The sequence below is a fragment of the Pinus tabuliformis genome, chromosome 2_2 (genome assembly GCF_031772625.1).
Source record: "Pinus tabuliformis cultivar Carrire ecotype Pingquan chromosome 2_2, CPIR1, whole genome shotgun sequence".
In the NCBI taxonomy this organism is placed as follows: Eukaryota; Viridiplantae; Streptophyta; class Pinopsida; order Pinales; family Pinaceae; genus Pinus; species Pinus tabuliformis.
Genome location: NC_142300.1, coordinates 800,690,922 through 800,702,237, shown reverse-complemented (window position 1 = coordinate 800,702,237; position 11,316 = coordinate 800,690,922).

Genomic DNA, 11,316 nt, shown 5'->3' with positions numbered 1-11,316 from the left:
CTTCCAGAGGCAAGAAAATAGTTTAGACCTATGGGTACGAGCTGAACCTAGGGACCCAACAGCATTATGGAGAGAGCATAGAAGTGTGATGAGGATCCCAGGTGTCATGAAGATATTAGGTCCCATGCATGGAGACTTGATCCGAAATGGTCTGGAGTATTTCTTGACTATTAAAGACCATGCCCTCCATGCTGCAAAGTTTCGCTACCGAACCTCTAACCCAAACATCCAGCTCAGGGAACCCTTTAACTTTGAGAATTTTGAATTGGCTGCCAGTCGATTGAGTCTCTATGGGGAACGGATTCTGCGAGCAGGACCATTCTGGTTGGGGTATCGGTTTCGCAGCCCAATTATTTGGCATCCTTCACCTGGATATCAGGCCCTATATGAGATGCATGCAGATCAGTTAGATCAGTTCTTTGACCATCTAGTTGCTAATCATGGTTGTCGACCTCTTCGTTAGATCCCTTCTCCGGCCTACTCTCTCACAGCCTTGCATGTCAATTATGACGTTTTCATGAGGACATGAAACAGGGTAAGCAGGGGGGTGTGTGGAGCACTTGGAAGGTATGCTTTTTGACAAGCAATCTAGTGGTTTTTCAATAATATTTCTAACCTTTTCTACATTATGAGTCTAAAGAATATAAGGGTTTTGATAAATTGTGTGAAAATGGACAAACAAAGCTCAATCACTAATAATTGATGTTTTCTATGCAGAAGGACGCGGAAACAGGGAATCATCGAGTAAAAACAAGAAGCGAAGGGAAAGTAACTGCTGTCCCGTCGACAGGGAACCGGATGCGGACAAGATCAAGTAAAATTAGAGCCGAATAGTCCAGGAAAAGAATGCAGGATACCAAGACGGAGAATGCAAGAAAGGAAAGAGAAGAACTGAACGATTAGCGAATCCCTCAGGATCTTCGATCCCAAGGGATCGCTGCTTTAAGCTTATCTTTTGTATCTAGATATCTCCGTCATTTCTGTTATATAAAGGTGCCATGCCATCGAGCGTGGGAGACGACTGTTGTTGTAATTACAAGCTTCAGAACAACTTTGATCATTAAGTTTTGTTAAGACCTGATTTTGTATACTTTTGTTAATGCAATCAATATAAAGGACTTGGTGTTCACTTCGTTTTTGCATCTGAAGTAACTTTAAGCAGTGTACCATTGGTAGCCAAGGGCCCAGCTCCGACGGTCACTTGCTGTTGTATCATACGGTGATTTGTGTGGTTTGCTTATTTATCTTGTTTCAGTAATCCGATATATCTTTTATATGATAGACTATGCTTCCTAATTAATATCTGAATCTGAATAAGTTCTTTAACCCACGTCTCTGTATTACACAAAGTGAATCTATTCGAATTGCATCCATTTCTATAGCAAGATATTGGTATGAATGTTATCATCATTGGATTCATATAAAATAAGTATTTGCGAGGCTTGAAGATAATATCACTTTGTTCAGAAACATACTCAAATCATACATTACTCTCGGATTGCTACAGTAGTCTAGAACGTGTACATACATTTGAGTTTGCTGTTCCATTTGAGTTTGCTGTTCCAATTTATATGATTGACGTTTCCTGTTTATGATAGTTTGCTGTTCCATTTAATTACTGCTGTTCCATTTGATTACTGTTGTTCTATTTTAGAATTGTTGTTCCATTTTACTTTCGCTAATCTGCCTTTATTGCTTTTGCGTGATAGCAGGCCTAAGGCTGTCGTGAGCCCAGCAAGACGCTGCCTAGCTCCCAGACCTATAAGTCCATGCTTTGGTTTTCTTTCTTTATCAGTTTCTAAAGGGAAGGGTTATTGTTTCCGTACCCTTGACTGATCAACTGCTTTCTGTGATTTTATCTTTTGAGTTGGTTTAGTTACAGCTTAGTGTTTGTTTCCTTTCAAATCATTAGAACGCTATACTACCGAGCATTACTTGGACAAAATAGCCTCGGATTGAGTTACTCCTTGAAAGAACAAAACGATCCCGGATTGACTTAATAATGTGGAATAATTGGTGGTGTGAGAGACCCTAGTTATCGCTCTACAGCGGGCGCACGGGCAGGTGTGGGTGCACGAGCGGGTGCGAACGCACGGGCGGTTGCAGGCACACGATGCGACGGAGATGCGGAGAATGTGCGACGAAACCGTGGACGTTTTACGACACTTAGGAAATGCGATGGAATGATGGAGTATTTATAACCCATTATGCGTGGAGGAGCATGTGGGCAGGCCGACATGTAGAAGGGCACACGCTGGGGTGTGTTAAGGCTGTTTTGGCTATCGGCTGGAGTGCCACCACCCACAGTGAAGACATGATAGAATGCATATATATTGGCATGCGTTGGGATTCATTTGGAGCAAGTTCGATCAAGGACAATTCACACAAGCTCAAGGAGACAAGGAAAAGTGCGCAGATTTGGAGGAGTGCGCATAGCTCATGCGCATGTCTTGAGGGCGCAGTTTTGAATGTGACTTGGAGCTGGTTGTGGGTTGGGCAAGGTGTGCCTAGGGTTGTCTTTATCATAGTTTTGTGCCAGGATTGACAGGGATGTCTTGGTGACTTGGGTGAGCACCCATCCTTTGTGCAAGACGTGCACATGGTTATTGTAAAAGGCTGATTTTCCTATATTATAAAAGAAGCTAAGTATTGGCTTGGAGATTGCCAAGCATTACTTGTGATGATTATATTATTATGAAGAAAGATTGAATAATATATATGGTCGGGCAGACTTGTTCGGGAGTTGCCCCTCCCCTTTATACTGTGCAATTGTTATTGTCTTTTATAATTGCTATGGATAATGAATGAGTATGGGTGTTCATTGGTATAAAGGATAAATGTAATTTTACTTGGTTGCGAAACACAAACTAAGTAAGGACAAGTGAATTAGGCGTAGTCCATGAATGTTAGTATTGGTGAAAAGAAAGCATTCGATGGTGCCGAACCTCACTATAAGCGGTTGGAAGACTACCGCAGGTGTAGGGGCGTGACATGTGGTATCAGAGCTCAGTTGGAGTTGGTGTTAGAGCAGGGTTGCTCGTGACTAGTTTGAAGCTTGTGAAAAGGTTAAGGTGTTGAAGCATTGAAGCTGGTACACACTTGACAGGTGAGAACAAGACTTCGGTTTGAAGCTGGTGAGCAGGGTTTCTCATGACAGTGGAAAGGGTACTTGCAGGTGAAGGAAACCGTTTAACACAAGTGGAACAAGGGTTGGTTCAGGTTGCAGGGACTTGGTGAACATGGAGAAGGCTGAAAAGGCAGAAATGGTAGATAAACTTATGATTAGTGAGTCTAGCCATGGTGCAGTTGAAGCTTTCCAGTACAAGGAGTTAGAACAGATGAGTCGATGGGGTTCTAACTGGGTTTCGATGAAGGCCGAGAACATGAAGATTCAGGAGAGCTGTTCAGAACTAAGAACGAAACTTGAAGAACTCAGGAGCTAATGCAGAATTATGAAAGATTTTGAACTCAAGGAACTTGATGAGGAGATCCAACGAAGTAGTCTTGATCTTCAAGAGCTCTTTGATGAAAGAGCCTGATTAAGGAAGGAAAGTGCCAGAGTGGAAGCTGAAATCAAGCAAGTTGACGAGGAGATAAAGAAGAAGCTTCTTGGTAAGAAGGTTGTTGTGATTGAGTAGGAAGAGCTAGACTACATTGATAGGTTGGGAACTCAATACCGAGAGCATCTAGAGGACATTCGGAAGTTTAGTTCTATGAACTTGGTCAGTGGACACTTGGTTGGTGCACTTGAGCAAGAAGCGATGAAGGGAAAGCTTGAGGAGAGTCAAGCTGGACCAGGATCGGGTTGCCTAGAAGAGCCAAGGAGGGAGGTGAAGTACCTTAAGAGGAATGTCAAGGTGGAGCATGAACCAATTGACACTTTTGAGGCCAAATTCTTGAAGAAGGTTGTTGATGTAAGGTGCAAGACAAAGCCAACAAAGGGAGATTATTCCTTGAAGCTAAGTTTTGTGCAGGTAACCGTGAAGGGCAAAAGGTTTGCAGCTTTGGTGGATACGGGGGCTACTCATAGCTTCTTAAGCAGGAAGGCAGCAAAGTCTTTTGGGAAGAAAGCAAAGATGGAGAGGGAATGGAGTGCTTTCAAAGCAGTCAACTCTACCATTAGAGCTGTTGATGGTGTATTGAAGGACACTTAGGTGAAAGTAGGATTGTGGTTTGGGAAGTTGGACTTGAGGGTTGTGGACATGGATGATCATTCGATGGTGTTGGGGCTGGACTTTATGGAGCTTGCACAAGCCATACCAATGGTGGACTGGGACATTCTCTTGATCACAGATGAAGGGAAGACCATGATGGTACCGATGAATAGAAGGAGTTGCTTGGGGTATAGACCAAGGATGACTTCTATGGTTTTGTATCCCAAAGATCTGAATGTGAAACATGAGGATGTGGAGCAAAGAGGACTTGGGAGTGTGACTCAAACAATGAAGGAAAGGAAGTTGACTAACTTCGTTGCAAGGGCTAGAAAGAAGGATGATGGAAGTGAGAAGGCAACCTCACGAACATGGAGACACTTATTGGGAGCATCTTCTACTGATGATATTCACAATGTAGTTGCAAGTGAAGGGAGTCTGAGTACTACTTCAGAGGTAGTGGTTGATGAGGATTATGTAGGTAGAGATCCTGCTGGGATAGTGGACTTTTGCAGGTATGCTATGGGCATATATGATTTTCAGTTGACAAAGGACAAGCTAGGTGAGCTTGGATGTACATGTGAGGAGATTGAGGCTGTGCATAGATACTTGAGGACACAACATCAATCTGACACATGGGTGGATGAGAGTCAGGGAGGAAACTTCCTGGCCCTCCTTTCTCTATAAACAACCTTGGAGGAAGGTTGGTGTGGAGGCCTTGGTAGGAAGGAACCACATCAACTTTGCAAGGGGCCTTGAAGGAGGCTTCTTTATGACAGATTGCAGACTTGGATGTAGATGGCTAGATGTTGGGATGGAGTCTACATGGGTTGGAAATCATGGACAACTAGAGTCATGGACATCAGGTTGGAGATATGGAGCATGACAGTTTGATGCAGGGACATGAAGCAGGTGCATGTGTAGAGGAGTCATGTATGGACATTCTATGGGGGAATTCCAAAGCAGAGGATGTTGTGCAGATGTTTTTGTGGAGGTATATGAGCTAGTGGAAAGGTTGTACACTCTTGTGCAACATAACCATGGCTTGAAAATGTTGCAGATGGGATGGAGTTTTCCATGGACCTGAGCATGGGTTGATAGATTCTTGATGAGTCCAAGATGTAGCAGAAGTCAGGAAAAGACTTGTGGTGGCATAAGGATGTTCATTCTTATGGTTTGGGTGTATGGTTGGACTGATCACCCAACTAGTTTGAGTCATGAGAGGGTACCAATGTGTAGAAATATGTTGGCATTAGTCGAAGACATGGTAACACATGATACAAATGTGTTGGCATTTGATGGGAGACTACATGGAGGGTGGACACATGATGAGGTCGACACGAGATGTTACAGTGGAGATTTTGGCAGAGGGGTTGATGATCATGGATCGAGATGATATCTAATGGAGGACATACCGTAGAGGTGTATACCTTGGTATGCTTATCTTGGTGGCAGTTGGTCACTAAGGTGAGACATGATGGAGATGTAGTTCTACATATGTTGTTGGGATGTTTTCCTTATGTGGAGGAGTGACATCATGGATAGTGATGATCTTGGTGGATGGCTACCAGGATGGTATGTTGTCGAGGACGACAACAATTTTAGGTGGAGGAGAATGTAAGGCCTCCAGGCACGACAGCAGTTGGGCACCAGGCGAGTCGGCGTGCACGATGAGCACGCAAGCGCGCGGGCGCACGGGCGAGCTCGGGCACACGGGCGGGTGCGGGACCACGGGTGGGCTCGGGCACACGGGTAGGTAAGGGCGCATGGGCGGGCGCGCGATGCGACAGAGCTGTGGAGAAAATGTGACGAAAGTGCGACGAACCTTATGCGACAAAACCGTGGACGTTTTATGACACTTAGGAAATGTGATGGAATGATGGAGTATTTATAACCCATTGTGCGTGGAGGAGCATGTGGGCAGGCCGACATGTAGAAGGGCACACGCAGGGGTGTGTTAAGGTTATTTTGGGGGTCAACTAGAGTGCCACCACCCATAGTGAAGACATGATAGAATGCATATATATTGGCATGCGTTGGGATTCATTTGGAGCAAGTTCGATCAAGGACAATTCGCACAAGCTCAAGGAGACAAGGAAAAGTGCGCAGATTTGGAGGAGTGCGCGTAGCTCATGCGCATGTCTTGAGGGCGCAGTTTTGAATGTGACTTGGAGCCGGTTGTGGGTTGGGCAAGGTGTGCCCAGGGTTGTCTTTATCACAGTTTTGTGTCGGGATTGACAGGGATGTCTTGGTGACTCGGGTGAGCACCCATCCTTTGTGCAAGGCGTGCACATGGTTTTGTAAAAGGCTGATTTGCCTATATTGTAAAAGAAGCTAAGTATTGGCTTGGAGCTTGCCAATCATTACTTGTGATGATTGTATTATTATGAAGAAAGATTGAATAATATATATTGTCGGGCAGACTTGTTCAGGAGTTACCCCTCCCCTTTATACTGTGCAATTGTTATTGTCTTTTATAATTGCTATGGATAATGAATGAGTATGGTTGTTCATTGGTATAAAGGATAAATGTAATTTTACTTGGTTGCGAAACACAAACTAAGTAAGGAAAAGTGAATTAGGCGTAGTCCATGAATGTTAGTATTGGTGAAAAGAAAGTGTTTGGTGGTGCCGCACCTCGCTATAAGCGGTTGGAAGACTACTGCAGGTGTAGGGGCGTGACACGCCCGAACGAGTTTACATAGGCACCCTCAAACGACCTGCCCGAACGAGTTTACATGGCAAATGACCCACTCGAACGAGTTTTTACAAGGCAAATGACCCGCTCGAACGAGTTTACATGGGCTCTGACATACGATCAAAACGAAGTCATAAGGGAGATTCGGGCAAACGGGCAGCACGATCGTGCACAAACCCCACCCTGGTCACATCTTAGAATTTTTTATACGGCCACATGTGCCTGGGGCGCCATCACACAACACGACACAACACAACCCAACCCGACCCGACCCATTTGCGCGGGCACCCACACACGACATGTCCCTACCCGTCCGAACGAAATTTGGGGTTTCCATGGGCACACGACCCGAACAAAATTTTGGGGTTTCCGTGGGTGCACGACCGGAACGAAGGCACGAGGGAGAATCAGGCAAACGGGCTGCACAAACGTGTAGAAGACACACAGGCGGTCACAACTTAGCATTTTTGGCACGACCACATGTGCCCGGGCACCCACGCACTGCACGACACAGCCCGACCAGCCTTGTGCGAGCCGACCCGACTCGCCCAAACACGTTTGCACGGGCACCCACACACGACACGACAAGACCCGACCTAAACAAAATTTGGAGTTTCCTTGTATGCACAACCCGAACAAAATTTGGGGTTTCCATGGCTGCGCAACCCAAACGAAGGCACAAGGCAACGTCGAGCAAACGGGCTGAACGAACGTGTAGAAGGCACACGGGGGGTCATGACTTAGCATTTTTGGTACTGCCACGTGTGCTCGAGCACCCATGCACAACACGAACCGACCTGCCCGAATGAAATTTGGGGTTTCCAAGGGTGCACGACCCGAATGAAGGCACGACGGAGCGTCGGGCAAACGGGTCGCGCGAACGTGTAGGAGGCACATGAGTGGTCACGCCCTAACATTTTTTGCACGACCACATGTTCCTAAGCACCCACGCATGGCATGGCATGACCCGACCCGACTCGACTTGCCTGAACGCGTTTTCACGGGCACCCACACATGACACGACCCGACCCGCCTGAACGGAATTTGGGGTTTCCATGTGTGCACGACCAAAAACGAAATTTGGGTTTCCATGGGTGCACGACCCAAACAAAGGCCCGAGCGAGCATCAGGAAAATGGGCCGCATGAATGTGCATAAGACACACGGGCAGTGACGACTTAGAATTTTTGGCACAGCCACGTGTGCCGACGCACCCACACATGGCACGGTACGACCCGACCCGCCTTGGGCGAGCCGACCTGAATCGTCCAAATGAAATTTGGGGTTTCCATGGGTGCACAACCCGAACAAAGAAGGCACATGGGCAGTCATGACTTAGCATTTTCGGCACGCCCACGTGTGCCCACGCACCCCCACACACGGCACGGCACAGGATGACCCAGACCGCCAGAAGGAAATTTGGGGTTTGAACGGGTGCACGACCCAAACGAAGGCACGAGGGTAGGAATATATTTGACTTTAATACATAAATATACCTAGGGTAACATGCCCTTAAGGTCTTCAACATTTTCTTTTGACTCTTTATAACACTTTAACATGTGCTAGGCCTATTTCAATGAGCAAGAAACTCAATGATAAATAATATATATATATATATATATATATATATATATATATATATATATATATATATATATATATATATATATATATATATATATATATATATTTATTTATTTATTTTCTTGAATAAATACAAATATCAAAAGTACATTTATGAAGACCGAACCCAGTTACACTTTCTTCAACACCCCCTCTTAACTAGGGAGGTATTCATAAATCATTACAAGGTGTTTGGCTATTTTTCAATCTTGAATAATTCACATAAGAGAAACCGGATTGGAAACCCATCTATTATAGCATCATATTAGCCAACATTGTTCATAACAAGGCCTTGACTAACAGCTTTATCTCTCATAAGATTAGAGCACAATGTTGGCGAGGCCCAATGTTCGGGTGAGGGCGCGCCCATGCGAACGATCCCGTATTAAAAATGCTAAGTTGTGACGCGAGGTTGGCTTTGTGCACGTTCGTGTAGCTCATTTGCCCAGCTCTCCCTTTTCGCTTCGTTTCAGTTGTGTGGGCACCCATGCAAAATCGTTCCAGTAGGTCGTTTGAGGGCGTCCATGTGAACTTGTTCGGGCGGGTCATTTGACGGCGTCCGTGTGAACTCGTTCGGGTGAGGGCACGCCCTGGTGAATGAGCCCGTATCAAAAAATGCTAAGTTGTGACCTGAGGTTAGCTTTGCGCACGTTCGTGCAACTCGTTTTCCTGGCTCTCCCTTGTCGCTTCGTTTCGGTCATTCGGGCGCCCAAGCAAAATCATTCGGCCGGGTCATTTGACGGTGTCCGTGTGAACTCGTTCGGGTGAGGGTGCACCTGAGCGAACGAGATCGTATCAAAAAATGCTAAGTTGTGACCCGAGGTTGGCTTTGTGCACATTCGTGCAGCTTGTTTTCCCGGCTCTCCCTTGTAGCTTCGTTTCGGTCGTTCAGGCACCCATGCAAAATCGTTCATGTGGGTCGTTTGAGGGCGTCTACGCGAACGCGTTTGGGCGGGTCATTCAGGTGAGGGCGTGCCCGGGCGAATGAGCCCGTATCAAAAATGCTAAGTTGTGACCCGAGGTTTGCTTTGCGCACGTTCGTGCAGCTCGTTTTCCCGACTCTCCCTTGTCGCTTCGTTTCGGTAGTTCGAGCGCCCATGCGAAATCGTTCAGGCGGGTCATTTGATGGCATCCGTGTGAACTCGTTCAGGCAGTTCCTTCGGGCGGGGGTGCACCCAGGTGAACGAGCCCGTACCAAAAATGCTAAGTTGTGACCCGAGGTTCGCTTTGTGCACGTTCGTTCAACTCACTTGCCCGGCTCTCCCTTGTCGCTTCGTTTTGGTTGTGCGGGCGCCCATGCAAAATCGTTCGGGCGTGTCGTTTGAGGGCGTCTGTGTGAACTCGTTCAGGTGGGTCGTTTGGGCGAGGGCGCGCTCGGGCGAACGACCCCGTATCAAAAAATTCTAAGTTGTGACCCGAGGTTGGCTTTGTGCACGTTCTTGCAGCTCGTTTGCTCGGCTCTCCCTTGTCGCTCCGTTTCGGTCGTTCGAGCGCCCATGCAAAATCGTTCGGGCAGGTCGTTTGAGGGCGTCCGTGTGAACTCATTCGGGTGGGTCATTTGGGCGAGGGCACACCCGTGCGAACAAGCATGTATAAAAAAATTCTAAGTTGTGACCCAAGGTTGGCTTTGTGCACGTTCGTGCAGCTCGTTTACCCAGCTCTCCCTTGTCGCTTTGTTTCAGTCATGCAGGTGCCCATGCAAATTCATTCGGGCGGGTCATTTGAGGGCATCCGTGTGAACTCATTCGGGCGGGTCATTCAGGCAAGAGCACACCCGGGCAAACAACCCTATATCAAAACTACTAAGTTGTGATTCGAGGTTGGCTTTGTGCACATTCATGCAGCTCATTTACCCGGCTCTCCCTTGTCGCCTCGTTTCGGTCATTCAGCCGCCCATGCAAAATCATTTGGGTCGTTCGGGCGCCCATGCAAAATTGTTCGGGCAGATCATTTGAGGGTGTCCCTATGAACTCGTTTGGGCGGGTTGTTTGAGGGCATCCGTGTGAACTCCTTTGGATGGGTTCCTTGGGCGAGGGCCCACCCGGGTGAACGAGCCCGTATCAAAAAATGCTAGGTTGTGACCCAAGGTTAGCTTTGTGCACATTCATGCAGCTCGTTTGCCCGGGTCTCCGTTGTCGCTTCGTTTCGGTCGTTCGGGCGGGTTGTTTGATGGCGTCTATGTGAACTCGTTCAGGTGGGTTGTTCGGTTGAGGGCGCGCCCAGGCGAACGAGCCCATATCAAAAATGCTAAGTTTTGACCCTTGGTTGGCTTTGTGCACATTCATGCAGCTCATTTTCCCGGCTCTCCCTTGTCGCTTCGTTTCGGTCATTCGGGCGCCCATGCAAAATCGTTCGGGTGGTTCTTTTGAGGGTGTCCATGTGAACTTGTTCGGGTGCCCATACGAACTCGTTCGGTCGAGGGTGTCTGTGTAAACTCATATGGGTTGTTGTGGTGTGGTCCCCTGGCTCGCCTTGGTCCCTCCCCGGGTGCCTCGTGCCATCCAAATGATACAAGTGACAGGTTTCCTTTTCGCGTGAAAGGTGGGTTGGTAATTGAGTTGTGTTTTCGGGTTTGCCTAAAGTATGGCCTTTGGTCATTTGTAGGGTGGCTGATTTTCATCTTCTCTCCATCCCCACTTGGTAGCGCATGAGCGATGATGTTAGCCATGCTCGTCCCGGGAGGCATAGGTGAACAATTCCCCTTCTGCTCTACAAGTTCTTGGAGTTGTATGGGTTGTTGTGGTGTGGCTCCCTGGCTTGTCCTGGTCCCCTCATGCCCCTCCAGATGATACCAGTGACAGGTTTCCTTTTCACGTGAAAGGTTGGTTGGTAATTGAGTTGTGCT